Source organism: Typopeltis vanoorti, chromosome 15, assembly GCF_054136105.1.
Source record: "Typopeltis vanoorti isolate ZY-2024b chromosome 15, IOZ_Tvanoo_1.0, whole genome shotgun sequence".
In the NCBI taxonomy this organism is placed as follows: domain Eukaryota; kingdom Metazoa; phylum Arthropoda; class Arachnida; order Uropygi; family Thelyphonidae; genus Typopeltis; species Typopeltis vanoorti.
The window spans coordinates 77,352,501-77,375,569 of record NC_143563.1 but is presented as its reverse complement, the minus strand read 5'-3'; the positions used below and the strand labels follow the sequence as shown (position 1 = coordinate 77,375,569).

Here is a 23,069-nt window from a genome sequence, read left to right as displayed (position 1 = left end):
TTGGTATTTGGGACAATTGTCTCATTAACTAATTCCGCTCTTATCCATTCGTGTGTGTGTGTGTGTTAAGCTTATCTGAAAAGTAAGTACTCATCTTGACTTTCTTTCATGCTATTAGAGTTGGTTTGCGCCCATAATCTTACAGGAAATGTAGTCCCACACGAAACGCCGATAATCTATAATTCTAACCGCAAAGATTTCACGCCTTAAAGAACTGCTAAATTCATCCTCCAGCTACGCCGCAATGCTAGACAACTCAAAAATGCCTTTGTGAACAATGGAGTATCACATGGTTTATTCGAACATCCACAACTCTTCTGTATTTTCCATGAGTCCCTTGACAATGAGTAAATGTCATTACCTCCCTTGAAGGCCATTTTGCTGTCTTCTAAACACAAGAACAATATCTTCTATCGTACCCAAAGTTCCCATCTAATGTAGCTAATTACTCCCTAACAGTCTTGAACATAAGCAATAATCACACTAACAAGAGGATGCGTTTCGTTTGTTGTGTGTGATTAAATGTCAGCTGGGTCCACTTGGAATTTATCGTAACACTTCCAGCTTATCTGTTCGGTATAATTTTCTCTCTATTGTGATGAGTTTTGAAATTTATTCATTTCGTCCATTTATCGATTCAAGCAAAACCTTTTATGGGAAATTTCCTATAAATAAGTAAACCCATTAGAATAGGAAGCAAAATTATGCAAGGCGTTCTTCAAACTCCTTTCTCCTAACCCCAAAGCTTTTTTATTAGTCAGATTTGGTATCTATTATTTGAAATTAGTAATAACTTCATTCTGGAGTTTCAACTCACCACACTATTTGAGTGTTTTCATGTGACTCGAAAAAGTTTCGTGTTTGGTCTCTAAGAAAAGGTTCCGGATGATTATTAACCTTTAACTTAACCATAGCAGTAAATGTAAGACAGATTTACAACCGTTCCTGAATTGGATTCGCATTAAAAAATTGTGACCTTTTTTTTAATCATTGATTATTTCACTGAAAGAAGTCTGTGCTTAGAAAAAGGTCTCCACAACTTAAAAAGCTTAAATATTGGAGATGGTGGGTTGCGTGGAATAGAATGCCCTTCTCCAATAAATCAGTCGAAACTCCTTGGAAATGTCTCGTAGTAATAATAATAATAATAATGGCATAGAAGAAGCACAACACCCGCCATTTCAAAAATTAATCCTTAATGAATCTTGGAATACATGAAGAATTGTATAACCATTACAAGAAATTTTTATGCGGTTAATCAAAGTGTTATCAAAAATAAACATCTAATTTTTGCATATACGTCTCATGAGTCTTGTGACAACGCCTGTAAATCCCAACTATGAAATGCTGTTAATTTACGGCACATTAATACCGAGCCTATTATTTAACTAAGGATTACCTCTGCTGTATAGAGTATTTTTTTTTTTCAAGTCATTTCAGGACACAAGAAAACAGTGGTAGTCTCGCACCCTCCAATAAAACTCATTTGAACTTCACATTTGTTTAGATATTTGATTAAAATAAATACATGTTAATAGATGATAAAAGACATTCATTTTTTTGTAGAATTATTTCTGGATTTACCAAGCGACGCATACCAATGTCTTCCATGGATAAACCTCAAGCCTCGGAATTGTACAAGTCCACAAATGCGACCGATATTCGATAAATTCGCCTTACGAACTGGGATATAAAAATACATTTACAGTATTGATTTTCCTTAAGGATTAAGTATCGATTTTCTTTCTGCAACCAAAATACAAATTAATTGTATCCACAGGAATTAAGGAAATTTAAAATTCGATCATCGGATCAATACGTTGTATGGATTTCACATCAGAGTTAGGAAACTTTTTAATTATTATTCCAGTAGCGAGGTAAAGATGTTAATTTGGAAGGTTATCAGCTATTAAAACTTTGACCACTTTCAATTTTTATAATAGCCAAGAGATTAGTTTGAAGATAGGCCTAACTAATGGTTAACAAGTTGCTTCAACAACTGGCTTTCCAAACTCCCTTAAGTGGGCTGCATTCGAAATACTTTGATCTAAAATTTTGTTATGCTTTAAGATATTATTTATTCATATTCATTGGGATGCGTAGTTTAATATTACGTTTTGGCATTTATTGGAATATTTGTTGTGGTTTCTGAACTGTGGACTGTTCCCACACACGACTCATATTTATAGCTGTAGGAACAGCATTGCGGACACTGAAATAAATAATCGTTTAGAGTACAAATAAAGTGTTATTCTTTGCAACTTGATATCCGTTTTAAAATATTCATGTGAGATATTAACAGTAAATGGATTAAAAATGATTTAGGTAAAATCAAACGTTTTAGCAAAACATGTGAGGGGGGGGGGGGCGCAGGAAATTTACATTCACTAAAAAGTAAACAGCAGTACTTTAATTATTACTTCTTTTCCTAAACATAATTTTAATACAATAAAGCAGTTAATTCTATCTACGTAGTCTGTTAAGTCTAGGTAGGATTCTTTTCATGAAATGACATCTACAAAGGGGGGGGAGGAAAAGTTCTGATAAACATCTAGAACAAAAATGATATTAAAGAAACTTATATAACCACAAAAAAGAACATATCTTAAAGCCCTTTAACTCCCATGTTTCATCAAATTGTAATAATATTTCTTCTTTTTCTATTAGGATATAAGAAAACATGTCAATTCCTTCATGGTGATTATCACAACTTTCTAGCACGCCCTCGTATTATAGGTCATTTCATGAAAACAGCAGTTCCTCGTTCTCTAAACAGCGTTATAGTTTTTTCAAAAATTTTGGGGCCTTGGAGGTAGGGGACCGTGATCCTCTTTCCACTATTACTATACATTATACATTGTTGGAAGCTACAATTAATATCAATTAACAGTATTTATGTTTAAATTAAGCTGCATAAGATCTGTCCTAACATCACGTGATTCCTGAAAAAAATCCGTGAAATTGGATGGATGCTACTATGTCACTTTGTAGTTTTTCATCTCTTTTCGCCGGTAGGTGGCTGAAACAACAGTCAAAGACAATGAAGTATTTTTGTGTTACATATGAGTAACGTGCTTTCCTTTTTTTATACTCACCATCTTAATTCAGAACTCTCTCTCATTCTCCTACCGACTAAATAAGTAAATAAAATTGTAACATTTCTTCACCTAGAACAGGATTCTACTACTTTTAGAGAAGCCTCCCAGATATGGCTAGTTACTCTGAAGTATACAGGGAGAATAGTTTCTCCTCTAACAACAAAGTGTAAGCAATTCTTATGTTAGGAATGAGTCGAACAGTGCCTATTCTGCGGATCCATAATGTTAGCAAAGTATTGCCTGGTCCATCATGTGGGTAGCTGCACGATTTAACGGTTGAAGCGAGCTTTATGGACCCTAAATCTGGACCCATGCTACCCGAACCGTAACGACCTTATAAATCAATAATAATACCGATGCCTGTATAGTCTAAGCTTTATTTCTTCAATCCTCTACTGTCTTGAAATAAAACTGAAGTGAATATATTTATTTAAATAGTTTTGGTTTCTTCTGATCAAATTTTGACTTGAACCATTTCTGTATAAAAATCTATCCAACGTTTATTTAAGCCTGGTTTTCAAATATTCTACAGTGTAGTTTAGGAACTGGACTTGAGACCATTGGAAGAGTGGTTGACTGACAGATGAACTTTCATCAGGTGACTAGTTGATTTTACGAAACCAAATAAACCTAAACGTAACAATCTTTTGTATAATAACTCAGTTATAAAAGTCGAAATTAATTTTATTCAACAGTGCTGACATAATCGAGCAAATTATCTATGAAAAGTTTTTATTTTTGAAATACAAATTTTCTATTTTCATTTTTTTAATTTTGAAGTACAAAATGTAAAAGTCATAAAAAGGGATCAACAAAAATAACCTGAAACCAGTTCTGAATGCATGAGAACTAAAATGACTTTAGCTAAGCAAAGTATTTTAAAAATGTTTCTCCACGTGTCGTTAAAAAAGTGTTTCCTATCAACAACACGACTCTCCCCTCCCCCAGAATAGCACTCGCTCCCCAGAAAGGAGGGCACACTCCACTTCGGAAACCCTTGTGTACCAGGCTAAAGTGGTGAGAAAGCATAATTTAGATTTAAATCGCTTATAAAAATATTCATTATCAATTTCATTGGTAAGTTTTATTTTGTTTGTTTCTCTTTTTTTTTATTTCAAGCATTTCACCTTTTGTTTATACAATTTATTTTAATTTAAATTTCTCATGATTGATATTATATTTAAGTTTTATTTATTCATTACTGTATTCGGTTAAGTTAACATTAAAGACAATTCCTATTTTTCGGTAACTATGAAATTAACTAGGAAATTATAAGCAAGAACACGAATGCGCATGTGTATTTCATCAACAGATCGCAGTGACACCTATTTAGTCATTTATTTAAATAAAATAATTGTTTACATACGTATAATTCCTTTCCATGTCATAATATTTTTGTAGTTGTTTATGATTTGTAAATAATGAAATAATAGATTTAATTTCGAAGCTTTGAGCCGTTCGTAATAATAACATTTTTGTAATGATACAAAAGTTCTTTTATATATCCACTTTTGGGTGAGATGACGTTATTATCCAAGAATGCTTTGTAAGGACATCTCGCGGTGAAATTTTTAGCACACATTATTGTGTAATGTATTAAAATTGGAAGCATGCGCAAATGACACCTTTCAGCGAGTACAAACTGTTTCATGGTTTAAAAAAATAGTCCTATAACGTCAGTGTCCTCAAAATAGAGACGTCTCGATTACGGTAATCTAATTAAATATTTTCACACCACAGCACTAGACAAGAGGACAGTTATTCTTTGAGAAGCGTCTGTAGAGCTTTCTTCTTCCAAGATACGTTCAATCTTCCAAATTACTTTCTACTGTTAACTAAATTGGCAGAGGAACAAAACCCTTTTTTTTTTCGACTGGCTAACGAGAGGACAATTAAATTTCATTAAGATTGTTGATAGGAAACGCTTTTCCACTCGCTTGGCTAGATAAGTCTTCAAGAAAGAGGCGATAACACGGAAAATACTTAAGTAAGAGGTTTGTAAGGATATCTCGAGAGAACGTGTGTGTGTAATAAATGAAGGAGTTAAAGGTTACCGATTATTTTTTTCCTTCGTCTCTAAACACCTTTGTTGTCAGAGATCACTAAAGGAAACAGTCTCACCAGAAAAGGGACTGATAATTCCTCTTCGCTAGGTTTTTGTTCCAATGGGACAGTTATGAATGATGTTGTTTATGTGGAAGAAAAGAAATGAGAAAAACGAATCAACGTCGTAATTCCAAAATGGCCTTGTTATGTCATGGTTTAATAGGATCTCGTAAAATCTTCTTACAGACTTGTTGGTACAGTCATTTATCTTCTGGTGATAAAGAAAAAAATGCAAAAAAAAAAAAAAAAAAACAGTGTCATAAAGTCGTACAGAATCATCTGCTCACGGGAAGGAGGGGAAACAGTTTGAGTTTGTTATCAACAGGGATGATATGAAGAATGCGAATACGAACTTGGAGAATCCGAATGTAGCCCTAACTGGATTAGTGTTATTAACTAATATCGCAATGAATACTAGTATCACAATGAACGTTCTTATGTGTCGTCTCGCTCTTTATTTCTCATGGATTATCAAATTATCTCCCTTATATCCAGGACAGTAAAGCTTCTAATAACGCTCATTGATCATAATTAGGGGGGTCAGTAACCTTTGCTTGGTCAAGAACTATAACACCAACAAATAAAAACAGACATGAGAGCCCAAGCTATTCTTTTGTATTATGAAAAAATAAAGCCATAACCCATAATTTTAAAAATATAAGCTATAAAATAAAAATATTTTACATATGTTTGTATGATAGTTAGTACACACACGAAAGTTATGCGTGGGCTTTTATATAAAATATTTCTCGAGGTCTTGACTATCAAGATTCTTCGTTTAATGTTTTGCGCAGTGTTTTGTACTTCAACTTTTGTTGTTGTTTTGGCATAACTCGTGCTATTATTAAAATAAAGAAATATTTATATTTACTTCTGGAATATAACTAATATTCGATAGCAAATATGTGATTTCTTTAAAACTGCACGCATAAAATGAGAGTCCTGTTTTAGGATGCCAGGAACCACTGATTTCCCTTCCATACATTTAATGCGTAAACTGTAAAGAGAAGAATTATTGTGTTAGTTACTTATATTTCATAATCAATGTGTTTATGCATACTGCATGGATCATGGTTATCCAAGTTAAATTTGACAAAACAGAAACAGTTAAAATATGGAGTACATAGTAAGTGCAATGCTAAGACAACTCCTGTTGACATAACAGTTTCCGCTGTGGTTTCGTATTGAATATAAATGCAACAAATATTATAATAATATATGTCTGTATTACGATTGTTTTTCGATGGGGGCCGTGAAATATTTTAATTTTTCCAAAGGGGCCTTTACGTCCATAAGTTTGGGAAGCACTGCTGTATACAATGAAGTTTTAGCTTAATATCCCCAAAACACCTATTCAAATGCTCTCTCTCTCACTGAAAGTGTCATGCAATTTAGACGAAATCTGAAACTATTTTGCACGTCTCGGATTCGAGGAGTTTTACTGATATGCAAACACATACCGTAAAGCGTGGGTATAAACGAAAAATATTAACGAAAAAAATGAATTGAAATAAATTATTATTTTTCTTTCGTCCACTATGAAAAGTGATATAAAATGTTAGCAGGTAGTTCATTTAAGTAAACCTAACTGAAGTCTAAATAACCGAATGCGTAGTGTTTTATACTAAGATAAGCAATTTTAAGGTTAATTTCTTTATCTTAATAGAAAGTACTTTTTATGCAGATTCTCAATCTGCTTCCTAATAATTATATTGTTTAAAAAATAAAAAAATTCCCTTTTTTCCAGCTTCTTTTATTGGTCCTATTGAGATATGCAATTTAATTGATAAAATAAATCAAAATATTCTAAATTTTTGAGAAGAATAGATTAAACATTCTCTACAAACAACACAGAAAATGAAAGCAATCATACAAACTCGTGTAATGAATCCATTAATACAAGACTCAATCATCAATGAAAGTACAGAAAAAAAAAACGACATTATCCCAGAAGCCATTCTAATGTTCCCTTCCCATGCTTAAAACTACCATCATTTTTGAAGTTAAATATCCACTTTACTCGGCCATTTAAATTCTCTCATGTGTTCCTGAGCTGCCATCTAATGTTCTCTTACATAAGAGGCCGTTTTAAAATCAGATATCAAGTTCTCCAAGTTGCAAGCAGTACCCTTTTATTCCATCCTAATCCTTCTTATGTGCTATTCAACCATCTTTCTTTCCAACAAAAAAGGGGAGAAGCAGGGAGGAAAGATTGAAATTAAAATTGCCAGTAGTGACTGGAGTAGCAATCTTCCCCCCGTATTCTTTGCTGAGGATATTTAGCGAATATAAAGAATAACCGTTCGTATTCATTTCGGAAAGTTATCCCCAACGATTGTATCGATTAGTGAGTGAAGTAGATGACTCCCGAAGGTGATGTATTGTTATACGAAAAATGTTCATTTTTCTTCGTCTTACTTTGATTTAATTATCTTCTCTTACGTCTTCGTTCGTTCCGCCTGGCATTTTTCAAATATTTCTAAACTAATAGTAACTGTGATATGTAAGAAAGTATTAAGGATATTTTCATTTAGAAGGCAGCAGGCATTACCATGGTTGTCCGTTGTTTCGCTTTCTTCTATCTGCTGTTACTTTAATTAAACAGTCGAAGTTTTTCTATGATGTTACATTTTGTGTATTAGTAACCGCTGGAGCTCTTGTACATATTAAAATTAAAACATTCCTGAAAGTTTGTGACAGCTTTTGTTCCAACTAAGTTTTCGTTCGATTTATTTATTTAGGAAGTTACTACTAGACAAAATCCATAACCCACTGGGTGTACCATTAACGTAAATTTAACCTGAAATTCCATTTTTAACTATTGATAATAATAATTTGTGAGTTCAACAAATCTTCATCATCGGCCTGTAGAGTAAGATAGGCTGAGAGTCAGCAGATAGTAGGAGAGGAAATAAAGATAGAGTGCATAGTGGTAGAGTAGGTTAAAGAGGCCTCAGTTGACCTGTTTTAGCTGTTTGCCCCCCAGGGGCGTTTCTAAAACGGTCGTTGATTTTTCACTTTACAAAAAAGGAAAAATCCTAAAAAGGAAACATGTAACAAAACAAACAAAAAAAAAGTACACAGAAAAGCAAAAATTGAAAGATAAACTTAGAGGTGGAGGAAGGATCTGGCCCGAGTGATGCAGCTCACAAGGAACTGCACCGCCTCGCTGTAAGCCTTCGCCGCTCGGGTTCTCAGGTCCTCCCCCACCTGTGATAGCTGAAACCGGTGAAGCTGTGTACAGAAACCCCACAAGGTGGTTACTGTGTCTTTCTTTTGTTGTGGGCAGTTATTATTCTTTTGGCCACCTCACTTCCCTTGGCCATGTCTAGTTTGCAGAGAGCTATGAAGAACGCCGAAGCTGCCTCCTCGTCTAAATCCTGGGATACCTCTACCTGCTCAGGGGAGACTTTGCTGATGTCATCAACGAAAATGTCACCCCATTTTGCGCTGACGATGTCAGATCCATGTTCCCCTGTGAGGAGGAGTTCAGGTTCTCCTATTTTTTTCATCGCTTCTTTGAATTTTTCCGCCATCCCTGGGATACCTCTGATGAGATAGCTGAGAGTCTCCCCTGCTTTCGCGTGAGGGACTTCTGGGTGGGCGGTCTCAGATACTTTTGCTGTTTTGGGCGTTACCAACTCTTCTTCCTGTGGGCTTAATGGCCGTTTGGAGGTGTTGGTGTTCACCCCCATCTTTCCTTCTTCCCTATCTATATCTGTATTAGTATCTATATTGGTATTGATGGTTTCAATAACGACTGTTTCTTCTTGTTGGATTTTACTGCTTGTGAAAGTTTTTTTCCCCTTACGGTTTTTCTTAGACGTGGAGGTATGGATTTCTGTTATATCAGGAGCAGCCTCGAAAGGAGGAGAAGCTTTCTGTGCTGGGTCATTTCCATTGCTTGGTGGAGTTGCTGGCGTGATTGCACCACCCATCCTCTCAGCAAGGGTTCTGGATGGGCATGTGTCCACTTTGTGGTCAATGACCCCACATTTCAGGCAAGCGGACTCACAGTTTTCTTGGTTGTGGCCTGCTTTGAGGCAGTTTTTACATTTCACTCTAGGACAGTCTGCCCCAAGGTGAATGAAAGCACCACATCTAAAACATTGTTTTTTTACACCAGGGTAGTTTATCATTACTCTGGCGGATCCAATAATAATGAAGTTGGGAACGGGCGTTTTCATCTCGAGGGAAATGTGGACTTCACCCGACTTCCATTTGGGGTTTTCTGCGTCATTTAGGACTTCCACCTTGTGTACAACGCCCCATTTCCCGAATATTTCGTGGATGATCTTTACATCGGTTTCAATATATTCTAAAGGGAATCTAAGTAGTTTGGTAATGCTCCCTACCAAAAATGGAACTATTGTTTTTCCATTACATTCGAATCCTGCAAGTAGTTTGTCTCTTGTTTGTTCACTCCTTACTACTACTCGGAAGCAACCACTACCAAAGGGAGTAAAACCAAAAATTGATAATTTGTGAGTTCAGCGTATCTCATCATTGGCCTGTGCAGTAAGATAGGCTGAGGTTCAGCAGATAGTATGAGAGGAAATAAAGATAGAGTGCATAGTACATACCAAAATTTGATGTTCATACTGGTGTCACCAATGAACTTTGATTTAATATCGGTCCTTATCCTTATAAGGACTGGCTTAAAGGGGCGAAGCAAGAATGCTTTTCATATTCCCCGTTATCTGTAGAGGACAGTGTAGGGATAAGGTGTTATTGAGCAATTAAAGCTCTGATCATGGCAGGAGGGTAACAGCAATAGCCGAGCCTCAGTTAGAACTTCACTGGCTACAGCATTGCCATCCATTACCTTACAAGAGTATTGGATTTGAATGAATCAATCACCGACTATGTAAGTAAAGGTGAAATCTCAAAAATACGGACGATCTCTAGGCCACTCCATAGTGGGCGAAAGACCGTCCTAATCTCAGCGTTGGTTCCACTCAGTGACGGGCTCCCCAACCACTGACCAGAACCGCTCATATTCCGAGGAAAATAATTCACCGGCAAGTACCCCTCAGCGGGCCGTGCCGGACAACACCTTCCCCGGAGACTCAAAGTGCTCCCTTAGGGCAAAACCTAAGAGAGCGAACTCATTTACCCAGGATAACAGCAACAGCCGAACCTCAGTTAAACTTCATTGCTTCAGCATTGCCATCCGTTACCCTATATGGGCATCTCATATAAAATCAATCACCGTATGTGTAAGTAAAGGTGATATCTCAAAAATATCGGACGATCTCTAGGCCACTCATTCGTGGGCGAAAGACCGTCCAAATCTCAGCGTTGGTTCTACTCAGTGAAGCTCGAGTACCGAGCAGAACCGCTCACATTCCGAGGAAAATAATTCACCGGCAGGTACCCCTCAGCGGGCCGTGCCGGAGAACACTTTCCCCGGAGACTCAAAGTGCTCCTTTAGGGCAAAACCTAAGAGAGCGAACTCATTTACCCAGGATAACAGCAACAGCCGAACCTCAGTTAAACTTCATTGGTTCAGCATTGCTATCCGTTAACCTATAACCTATATACAGGGTGTTCGGGATAAATTTGACAGTTTCGTATGGAAAAAGAAAATCTTTTTTGTATCTATTAAATTTAATGAATTGACAAAAAAACATTACAGGCAGAGTTAATTACAATACTATCAACAAGATTTACTCAAAATAACCACCATTAGCATCGATCACAGCTTCAATTCTGCTTCAGAACCTCGAACAAGCTGATGCTACAGTCTCCCTGGGAAGGGCCGCAAAAACTGTTTTAATTTTATCCATTAACTGGACTTTTGTATTACTGGAAGTGCGATTGGTGTCTTTTTCAACTGCGCCCCATACAAAATAATCCATGGGATTAAGGTCTGGGGAGTTTGGAGGCCAAACATTTGGACTGGTGAAGTCGTAGAAATTTTCAGACAACCATTTTTGACTTTTCCCAGAGGTGTGGCAAGGGGCCGAATCCTGCTGCCATACATACGGCCTACCATTGGCTACCCTTGTTATCCAGGGCTTGACTACAGTTAGCAACTCCACGGACAAAGCCCGAATTCCAATGCCAGGGTTCTTCAACACCTGTTCCTGCAGATTTGCGAGGAATTCTGCTGTACGAACGCAATCAGATCGTCTGCTAGGGATCTTTCTTCTTGCTACATCCTCGTAGTCACCATTGCAAGTCTCTAGTTCATGCCTGATTGTTTTTACTGTATTCAGGGAGCATTGGGCAGCAATCGTAATATCCTTATTTTGATGGCGGGCACGAATCATCATGATACAAGTTATTCTCTTCCATGATTCAGGTGGGTTCCAGCTATCCATCCTTTCTGACATCTTGTATATGAATGAAGAAGGGTCCAAACTTTTAAATGAAGAGAAGTGTGTGTTAATACATGTAACTTACGGGAAAATATAATTAATTATAGATATGTCAAATTTATCCCGAACACCCTGTATATACGGGCATCTCATACAAAATCAATCACCGACTATATAAGTAAAGGTGAAATCTCAAAAATACGGACGATCTCTAGGCCACTCCATAGTGGGCGAAAGACCGTCCTAATCTCAGCATTGGTTCCACTCAGTGACGGGCTCCCCGACCACTGAGCAGAACCGCTCAAATTCCGAGGAAAATAATTCACCGACAAAGCCCCTCAGCGGGCCGTGCCGGAGAACACTTTCCCCGGAGACTCAAAGTCTTAGGGCAAACCCTAAGAGAGCGAACTCATTAACCCAGGATAACAGCAACAGCCGAACCTCAGTTAAACTTCATTGGTTCAGCATTGCCATCCGTTACCCTCTATGGGCATCTCATATCTCATACAAAATCAATCACCGACTATGTAAGTAAAGGTGAAATCTCAAAAATATACGGACGATCTCTAGGCCACTCCATAGTGGGCGAAAGACCGTCCTAATCTCAGCGTTGGTTCCACTCAGTGACGGGCTCCCCGACCACTGAGCAGAACCGCTCAAATTCCGAGGAAAATAATTCACCGACAAAGCCCCTCAGCGGGCCGTGCCGGAGAACACTCTCCCCGGAGACTCAAAGTGCTCCCTTAAGGCAAAAACCTTAAGAGAGCGAACTCAAAAACTCATCTCGCCCAAGTGGGTAAGAGCAACAGCCGAACCTCAGTTAAACTTCATTGGTACAGCTTTGTGTTGCTATCCATCACCCCCAAGGGCATTAATGAATCAATCACCGCATCTCACGGTCCTTGTTCATTCAATCCCCTTTAATATCGGTCGTACACTGCTCTTACTAATAGATAAAGATCATATTAATAAATAAATGGTGTTTTAAAAATCTTCATAATTACTTTTTAATTTTTTATTTATTCTAAAATTTTTAATTAAATACAATTTTTAGTATGTAATACTTTAAGATTATATATAAATGATTTATAATTATAGCGTATAATATTTATATATTATAAGTTTATCTGTTCTCCATATAAACAACCTCAACCACTGTCTATGCAACTTGGCGTTTAATTCTCTCAAGGTCATGATTGTAATGTCTGTTTTTATAATTTAACACTGAAGTAATGTCTGCTGTTACATGCGAAATTATAGAATCTGATCTAAAATATGAAATATTAGGTCTCAAAATTCAATCATTTCTTTTTAATGAATGACTGATGTTCATTTGGTATAAATTTCTTTGAAAATCTCTAAAACTCGAGATCGGAAATAATATCATTAGATTAAAAATTATTAAAATGTAAAAATATTAATATATTTTTATTATATTATATATACATGTATTATATTTTAAAATTAAAATTTTATATTATATTTTTGTACACATATTTATATATTTTATTATGTATTAATAAAAAATACATAATAAAAATACACCTTTCATTATTTTGTAATAAACATTTATATTAATGATTTTGATTAATGATTTATATTTACAAATGAAGATTTATGTCTATTTATTAATGAATATCAAGCTAAATAATGAAAATTATATATATATATATATATATATATATATATATATATATATATATATATATATATATATATATATATATATATATATATATATATGGAATATTTAAATAACTACCTTTCAGAGTACGACAAATCTGTTGCTCCTGTCGAATTGATTATTTTCTCAAAATAAATGTTTCTCTTTCAGAGAAATATTTAGATAAAAATTTAAGAAAAAGACTGTTAAAGTCAATAAGTTTAGCATATCCACTCTCCAGTTAACAGGCTGTAAATTCGTATGTATGAGTGAATGACTGCTACTCCAGTTACTACTGGCAATTTTAATTTCAATCCCCCCCCCTGTGCATGGTTGTTTAGCGAATGTCTTTAGGTGGAAAATGAATTTCATTGCGCTATGATATTCCTATTATTCTGCTTATTAGCATTCATGAGCGGCTGTTAGCTTAGAATACTTTAACACCACGGATCGAGTAAGGGTTTAATAGTGTGTGTGTGTGATGTTTCCTTACTGTGTATGAAGACTCCTGCGTTTCATGTCATTCAGAATTCTGTCATAGGAAGGATTACTACATTTCACATTGATAGGGTGAACACTGTTATTCAGAACGCGCTTCTACAATCTGATCTAACCTTAGCAGAGGATCGAAGGCTTCATCGACAATTTTCGCAAGTTTTCTGTTGGTCGCCTCCCTATTTGTGCAACACAGCTGAGCTCAATTCCTAAGGATACTATAGTACAGGGTCTTGATTTTGTTTAATAAAAGACCTCAATGCCCTCCTGGCAATATTTTATAGTACTTACTAAACGCATCGTATCAGTATCTTTCCATTTCCAAAAACAAAAAAATTGGTGTACTCTTACTGCTCTAGACGCTACTTCCAGAAAGACCCTCTATACTACTGACTTTGTATAAATCCTCGCAATCCTGAGTATTTCAATGGACACTTCGAAACACACGACTGTATTTAATTATTCACTGATCAATGATTAATTAATAAATGTTGTACATCAATGAACGGATGATGTGTATCATTCATTGAGCCTGGAACATAATTGACTTGACCATACCAAATATAAATACATCAGATGCATTCTTCCAGGAGATGTAAAACCAAATGTTTACGGTTATAATCTTACCACTGCACTGTTTGCCAGCTAAAAGTGCTTCTATAGAAGCACTTTTAGCAGCCGGCTTGCTTACGAACATGTCCATGCCTGCTTGTATATTGATAACTTTCGAAAACCAATAGTGCCATAACCATTGAGAATCGGAGCCCATTCTCATTTGATATTTCAAATTGGGAATGTTATCCGGAATAAAATCGTCAAGTATTGCTATAAAGTGATCAGTACGCTCTTTTGTGACAATAAATTACTGTCACTTATGTAAAGTTAAAAATATTTTGAGTAGGCTATTGATTAAAATAGTATCATAACATAATGTGTTCTATATATTCGAATAATCTAATACTGCAATATTGACAGGCTTTGAGGCATGCGCTGTTATTACTTATTTCAGCGCATGCGTTAAATACTGCCTTGAAATGAACGTTGTCATAGAAACTTTAGTTACAGTATTTTAATTACTTTGTATTGCAGAAAGATTACAATATAAAGATTGGGAATATTTTCTGGAATAAAATCGTCAAGTATTGATATAAAGTGATCAGTACTCTCTGTGACAGTAAATTACTGTCACTTATGTAAAGTTAAAAATATTTTGAGCAAGCTATTGATTTAAATAGTATCATAATATAACGTGTTCCATGTATTTGAATAATCACGTTGACAGCTTTGAGGCATGCGCTGTTATTACTTATTTCAGCGCATTCTTTAAATACTGCCTTGAAATGAACGTTATCATAGAAACTTTAATATAATGATTGGGAATGTTCTCAGGAATAAAATCGTCAAGTATTGATATAAAGTTATCAATACTCTCTTTTGTGACAGTAAATTATTGTCACTTATGTAAAGTTAAAAATGTTTTCAGCAAGCTATTGATTTAAATAGTATCATAGCATAACGTGTTCCTTGTATTCGAATAATCTTGCAACATTGACAGCTTTGAACCATGCGCCGTAATTACTTATTTTAGCGCATGCGTTAAATACTGTCCCAAAATGGACGTTGTCATAAAAACTTTAGTTATTTTATTACTTTATAGTGCAGAAAGGCTGCCAACTTTTATTTTTAAAAAATAGATTGATTACAAATCGGCATTCGTTTGTTTTAATACGACTATTTAACAGTGAGCTTTTCAGTTCTAACTAAATCACAGTTTTTTGTTTATAAGACACGGTTCTGAATCATAACTATATTTAGTGGTTTCATGTCTACCGCTTTCCTTTCTCTTTAATAAATACCAGGACACGTTCGTGGTTACATGGCCATGAATAAAAAATGCAGCGGTGTTTTATGTTCGGGACTTCTGTCGTCTTTTTTTTTTTTACTTCTCCTTTCAGAGAAGAGAAAGTTAAAGGGGGAAAAAAAGGTTTCCACACGATGATCAGTTCCGAAAATTTAATCACAGAAACTATTCCACCTTCTCCCTTCTAGCTTGTTCTACCCTTGGTTGACAAAGGGACCTAATGGCTGGCGTTGTTGATAGCGGTCTGGAACAAAATGAACGCGAAGGCAATTTTGGCTCTAGCGAACTTCCGATCCACGTGAGGAGAGTCTGAAATGAGATCTCTCTCTCTCTCTCACTCACTCTCTTTCTTTCTGACTTCGAAGCTCAAAGATGGATAGCCATAGCTCTGACAATACTTCTAAGGGGAAAAAAAAAGTTTTCTTGTAAGAAAACACAATTTCCATATCCATTCTTGCTCTAAAAGAACAATCAAGTTAAGAGAACGAGTGAGGGGGCCCCGCTGAAATAAATCAAAGGTTTCCTAGTATATTTTTAAAGAGGTTATTGCATGTAAGTTGGAACCGCAACAGTTATAAAATCAAAGTCTATAAAGAACAAGTCAAGAAATGGCTTTTTAAACGTTAGTAAACAATAGCAGCATTTGTTTCCGTATTGTAGACTACAAAAACAGTTTTTATTTTATTCAGAGGAAGCTGTCAGGGCCACGCGACTTACAGGAGAAAGTCAATGGCAGGAAAAAGGCACGAAGAAATGAATAAAAAAAGAAAGTGAGAAATATTATAGATGAACAGAGAGAGAGGGAGAGAGGGAGGACATCTGGTTCTAAGTTTCATTCCACCCTTGACTGTAGATCGATTTTCTTGATATGTTTCTATTGTAAATTACCAATCCATCGAGACTCTGATGTCTTCTTGTAGAAAGCTGGATAAAAATAGGTTAATAACGGTCATCTACCGTAACCTTCAAAGTTACTTCCACTAAGAAATAAAGAAAGAAAGATGGGGTGTTCTCTAACTACGAAATTGGCAATGTTTCAATATTTTGCACCGCCACCAATGGTAAGAGATATTTATGACACTACAGAGCAGCTGTCAACACAGTTGACGGCAATATCTATAACTTTAATGGTGCTCGGGACAAAATGTTAGAATATCGGGAACAGACTGCTTGGTTCTAATACATGACTTAGCTAACGTGTAAGTAGTCCAATCAAGGATGTAGGTATGAAGAAGAAGAATCATTAATAACTTGTGTGTTAATGTCTTTCTGTGTGCTAATGATATTATTTTAACTTCGTTATCTTGGCTCAACTTAGGAATAACTTGACTGAGTTAGGAAAAAACAGTAAAAACTATTTCAAACATGTCTGTAATCTTTGAGATTCTTTATAAAAATTGAAAATGTATTTCAAGTTTGTATAATGAATACATTAAATGAATTCAGTGATAATCGATTTTACTTGCGCGCGCTACCAATTTGCCTTCTCAAAAAAAAAAAAAAATAATAATAAAAAAATACAATGCATGTTATGATGCGATTTAATCTTTTTACAGCTTGATCAAGGCATAAAAATTCAAAGTGTGTACATGACCTCTTCTTGATACTGATAACAGTGGGAAGAAGTCTGCCATTTTTTCGTCTTTTATGTATCTTGTCACAGCTGGCGCACCACTGGACATGGCAAACATCCATAACAGTTCATGTTCCTTGAAACTTTCTTTCTCTATTCCCAAACTATTTTTAAAACGAATATAGAATACTTTTGCAATGTCATTCTTTCATCAAGTCCGTAGAGTTCATATCCAAACTAATCTCTTTTTATTTGCGAATTTCTTTGCAGAATTGTCATAATCTTAGTTTAATTCACAACTAATTTAGCTGAAATGATATACTTAGAATACTTTCATTGTTGGCTACAAATGCACAGCTCTCACAAAAAAAAAAAAAAAAAAAAAAAAAAAAGCAAGTGCTTATTATTCAAAAGAAGGTGCTTAGAGTGATAGCATCCACCTTAAAAAATCCATCTTAAAAAATTAACATTAAATTATTATTATACAATTTATTAAACTTATTGTATCAAGCCATAGATTAACTTTAAAATAAAATAAATTAAAGAAAAATAAAGAAAAAGTGAAATAAATAAATCGTTAATTCTTCATTCTACTTAAAACAAAGCAATTTAGCGATACTCCCCTTTTTTTCTTAAATAATTTCTTAATTAATCATACATATTTTCGAAAGATCTAAAGTACGGAAATATATATAACTAGAAATGACGTCTGTCTACATTTTCAATTTCAATTACAAAATTACAATATGGTAAAATTAAAGAATATTTTGAAAGGTGAAAAAGTAGATTGTAGTAACGTTAAAATAAATGTTAGATGTTACAAATGTTTGTAAACTTATAGATGGCGCAGTGAAGTCAGAGAAATGCCCGCGAACAAGGAAGATTAGAATCATTTAATAAGAGAATTCGATGAACACATGATGATATAAATAATTTGCAGTGTCTCAAGAATAATACTGGTTCGGAAAAAAAGATGATCCAGAAATTTCAGATAATTAGTTCTAAGAAAAAATATAATTTCAATGGGAAATAAGATTAAATTATTTCATTCCAAAATATGTTGATTGTTAGTATTAAAGAAAGTGAATATTTTCCTTTCTTTAAAAATTTTATTTAAAAAATTAAATAAAGTAACCTGCTTTAATATAAATTAAATTTAATTTAATTATAAATTAACCTGATTTAATTTAATATAACCTGCTTTAATTTAATATATATTAACTTCAACCTGCTTTAATATATACGTTGCTTATATCGCAAACTTAGAGATGTAATAAAAGTTGAAAATAATCTCCTGACGACCAAAGAAATGTTACAAGCATTATCTTCCCTATATATATATATATAATTTTTAGGAAAGTTTTAGACGGTATATATATATATATCTTTCACATCACATTACAGCATAAGATTACAATGATTACAAAAGATAAAGAACACCTTCCCGTGAACTGAATATGAAATAAACATTTATGAATATAGAAAACTAATTAAAAATCGTAACTATCTTCATCCAAAATTTATTATCTCAGCAGTGAATGAAAACACCGAAAAATATTTCGTATTCGTCAAAAGGATTTACGTATATAATTTGCCTAACATATCACCAATCAGATGTTGCAAACGTACAGTATCTAAAAAAAAAAAAAAAAAATCACCGAAAGTTTGTTGACATGAATTTTGTTTATTTTCTCAGTTTTTCATATTATTTTGTCACGTATTTGTTCCTATTTCCTTCAATTTTTCTCTTTCTCATAAAACTTCCGATATTTCGAATCAACCAAAGCAATCAACCATCTAAAAAAAAAAAAAAAAAATGGCGACTATCATTTTCCAAAGTTAAGTTTGTCAAACCGTTCTTTTAAGTTGTACAATCTAAGCCAAATATCATGCAGTCAAAAGTGTAATTCCTTCTAAATAACTGAAAGTACAAAACCCACTAATTCCACTGAGTATTAACCGCACAACTTCCACAACATCGCACATATGGTAAAATGTTATGTATTCATATGAAATGGGAACCAGAGAAGTGTAAATTATCTAAAACCTTAATTACTCAATGTCCTCGCGTAGACGCACTTTAATTACATTATCAAATCCCTCTTCAATAATGATCTGAATCTCTTATACGAAATCAGGATTATTATTAATCTGAACATTCCTTCCCCCCCCCCCTGCACATTGAATGATCACTTTAACACTTCATGAGTCTTCACTTATCAAAGCCTCAGTTAGCCACAAATCACGTGCTAACCTTTGATCTCGCTCGGCATTTTCGTCTGCCAGTCAGTTTATGGACGAAACACGAGGGGAATTTATTGCAATAAAAATATTTAGTGTATCGAGAAATGAAACTGACAGTAGGATTCAAAACAATATCTAAGGCATAAATAGGCCTTAGATGGAATAATCAAAAGCAATGAAAGAGTGCAAAAATCATCTAAAACGTAATATTTGACAATATTTATCTTCATTAAATAAAATAAAAAAACTAAACATTCACTGAAAATATTTATTACTCTATAAAAATATGAAATGAAATGACATTATTTTGAAATTTCAATTCTAACTATTAAGTTAAAAACACCAAAAAATAAATTTGATATGAAACGTTTATAGAGGACCAAAACAAAAAAAGCTTCCTTACTGGTTTTGGAGTTAAAACTTTTGGGAAATGTTTTTCCGACTAATTTCTAAGTGGAGAACATAACATTACGAAAATTCCTTATTGTTCTTCCGTACAAATCAATTGTATTTAATACATTCATCATTTTTTATCAATTGTATTTAACACGTTCATCATTTTTTATCAATTGTATTTAACACATTCATCATTTTTTAAATAGAAGGTTTTTCTCTTTACGTACCTGTTATATCACATAGTTCATTCGGTTGAAAAACGCTAATTCGAATTATAAAGAACAGTAACAAATATCAGAACACGAGTGAATCAAAATAAGTGAACTCACCCCAAGAAGAAATGACAAGTCAGTGAACTCCTTCTCACTGCCAGCAAATCTTCGAAGTCCCGCTTTGCCGAGTTCCCCATCGGAAGTCCATCAACAGAAGCTCACGAGCAGGTGTCACCCTAACCCACCTACCAGAATACACATCCAACCCTAAACTTCTCATCAGCAGTAAACCACCAACACTTTAAAAAACTTGAGGGATAAAAGGAGGGTATGAAGGACACTAAAGGGAAATAAGAAGAGGAAAAAAAATCTCGGACCAAGTACACTTTTAGCAGCAGACTACTTCGCACCAAACTTCCTCGTCTCGCGTCCAGGACCCGTCAGAGCGAACACTGACTCTTATTGATTCCAGCAAAACATTGACTACTGCGCCTACCGATCGGACTACCAAAAGACGGCGCAGAAGAGGAGAGAAACGCGACGGGGCGCGAGCATCGCCAAGGAAAGGGCTGGTGTGGTGAAACGTGCCGACGGCCTCACGTAGCCAAATCCCCCGTAGTGGTTTGGGACGTGTTTGTAGTAATTAGCGGGCGAGGTAGCTATTGCCAGAAACTCTTAGTTAATTTAGGAAGACACTGTTGGAGGAGGACGCAACGATATTTACAGTTGTGATTCAATCGGTTTAAGGGATCCAAAAAAAAAGGGGGGGGGGGTGTCAGGGAAAACAATGTTATTTGCTGAGTAAACTGAAATTAATTGCCAGTTGATAGCCTCCATTATCATCCATCTAGGGACACTTGTCAACGTTCAGCAAACCACTTTCATGTACCTATTCATCGAATAAGCATCTAGGTGTTGTTGGATATCATTATTATATCGAACTTTATTATTTATTCTAAAGAGTGTCGGAAATTAAAAACATTTATTTTATTATTTTTAAAGAATATATTCATTATAACTAAATAAAAGCTATTTTATTTTAAATGATTCTTTTTTTAAAATATTTAGTTATTTTATTTGTTGTTTTTAGTCAACTATTAAAACAATTTTTGATATTCACTATATACAGAGCGTATAATCCATATCCTACACGGTTTATAAACAGGAAAAAAAATACCTAATTAGTAGTTCTAACAGTTTTAATTAGTTTGCTGTCTTAATTTCCACAAACTTCATCTATCTTCGCCATTTTTAACTGAACTATTTTACTCAAATTGTCTTTCTTTCTTATTGTTAAAATTTCTGCCTCTGTTCAAGACGCAAAACTAAACTACATTTTAAACCAACCAACTTCGCTTCCTTATAATTGAAGTTTTTATATGCAATTATTAGTCACAAATAACAAATATTATTTTCAACGTGTGTGTCTATACGGCAAGTTATAACCTCTGGATTTTTCTTTCCATCCCAAGACAGCAATCCCTTATCTGCTAATAGTTTATGACCCTCTTGATTACGCTTCTGTGGTTATTTCTCTTACAATTTCATGGAAGAGCTATCGTAGCTCCTCCATCCTACTGGAGGAAGTTGATAGCTACACCCTATTTGCTAAAACCCATTTCCGAAAGAGTCACATTGTGATGAAATTTATTTTTTGATGGCTATAGTGCATGGTTCAATATTTACCCAATGAGGTGACAATAAAATTGCTTCCCTTAAATAGTTATAGGATTTATTAAAGCGGTCATATCGATTTTCTGATATAAATAAGCATTTAAACTAACTTTAACAGGATATAACCAGGAAAGGAGATATGTTATATATGTTTTTTTAAGTTTTATAAACGCCCTCTAGTGTGAAAAATTTTCATTGCTGATATAAGTTTTAAGAGCGCCCCTAGTGTGAAAAATTTCTATTCTCATGCAAATTTTGTGAGCGCCCTCTAGTGGGAAAATTTTTTCTTTGCTCATATTGTCACACATATTTCGTGTATCAAAAAAACTAAGGGCAGAGTAGAATATTAAGTACACCGAACTGCGTGAAATAATTTATGCTAAATTAGACTTTTGTGTTATTATCAAAAAGATCGCAGGCTGCTGATCAGCAAAACGTCATGGGGCCCCATGTAAACAAAGGGTTAGTAATTCTAAATGATGAACACCTTCAGATCATTAATTGCCTTGTCATCCCTAGAACCCAATCAATTAGTAAGCGTTTACTGGGAATGAAAATCCAGAACGTCAATAATGGTAGGGCAATCACGCCTGAAACTTCTTGGCATTTTGCTGACTTAACCTGTGAAAGGGATAAAGGGCATCCACCTCATCACTCATCTGATGCCATCTGCACAGAGTGGTTGACACTCATTTTGCAACGACACACACACACACACACACACACACACACACACACACACGTCAAAGATGGCTGCGGAACAGATAAATTTTTATTGAGTTATTAAATGCAGAGCTTTTTGGTCAATATGACTTTTAATAAGATTAGTTGAATATTTTAATATTTTAATCGAAAAATAGAAGCGATATACAGTGGCGTCTCTTTTTTCTCTCTCTCTCTCTCATATATATACACGGAGTGAAAGAGACAATCCTTTGTGTCTTTTCTTCCACCTGCATATTTGCCTGTTTTATGCCTTAATCTATTGGTTTATTCTCCCCTTCCCCGTCTGTATTTTACTTTTTTTTTTCCTTTTTAAATATTCATCACAAATGCAGTCTTACGTCTTTATGTAGCTCTAAATCCTCATGAAGCAGATATAAACAAGATTATATCTTCTTAGGAAAAAGGTATAATCTTGTTTGTTTCAAACTATAAATCGACACACACACACACAAGGAAGCCATCAAAACACACACTTTGCTAGTTTTGCGATTACAGAGTTTGCGCACAAGAGTGCCTTTGTCCTTTAGCATTCTTTCAAACATGCTTTTACGCCCCTCAATATTCACTTGTATACAGGGGGAAAAAATCTTTATAGTAAACCAGTTTATTTATCTTTTAACATCTGTATTAGACGTGAGAAAAAAAAATCACTTAGTGACCCTACAGTATAACAACAAGCCAGGGACACTCACCATGGC

General features: G+C 34.7%; 2 protein-coding genes across 2 annotated transcripts in view; one reads left to right on the top strand and one right to left on the bottom strand.

The window, feature by feature from the left end:
* The window catches only part of LOC150098913 (uncharacterized), an 81,612-nt gene extending 61,247 nt beyond the window's left edge, over positions 1 to 20,365 (bottom strand). The window contains exon 1 of the mRNA XM_090404853.1: positions 20,089 to 20,365. The gene's annotated coding sequence lies outside the window, so the exon portion shown is untranslated. The remainder of the gene's footprint in view (positions 1 to 20,088) is intronic.
* LOC150098912 (uncharacterized) overlaps positions 1 to 23,069 on the top strand; it is a 191,436-nt gene that overhangs the window by 113,786 nt on the left and 54,581 nt on the right. The gene's annotated exons all lie outside the window — the stretch shown is intronic.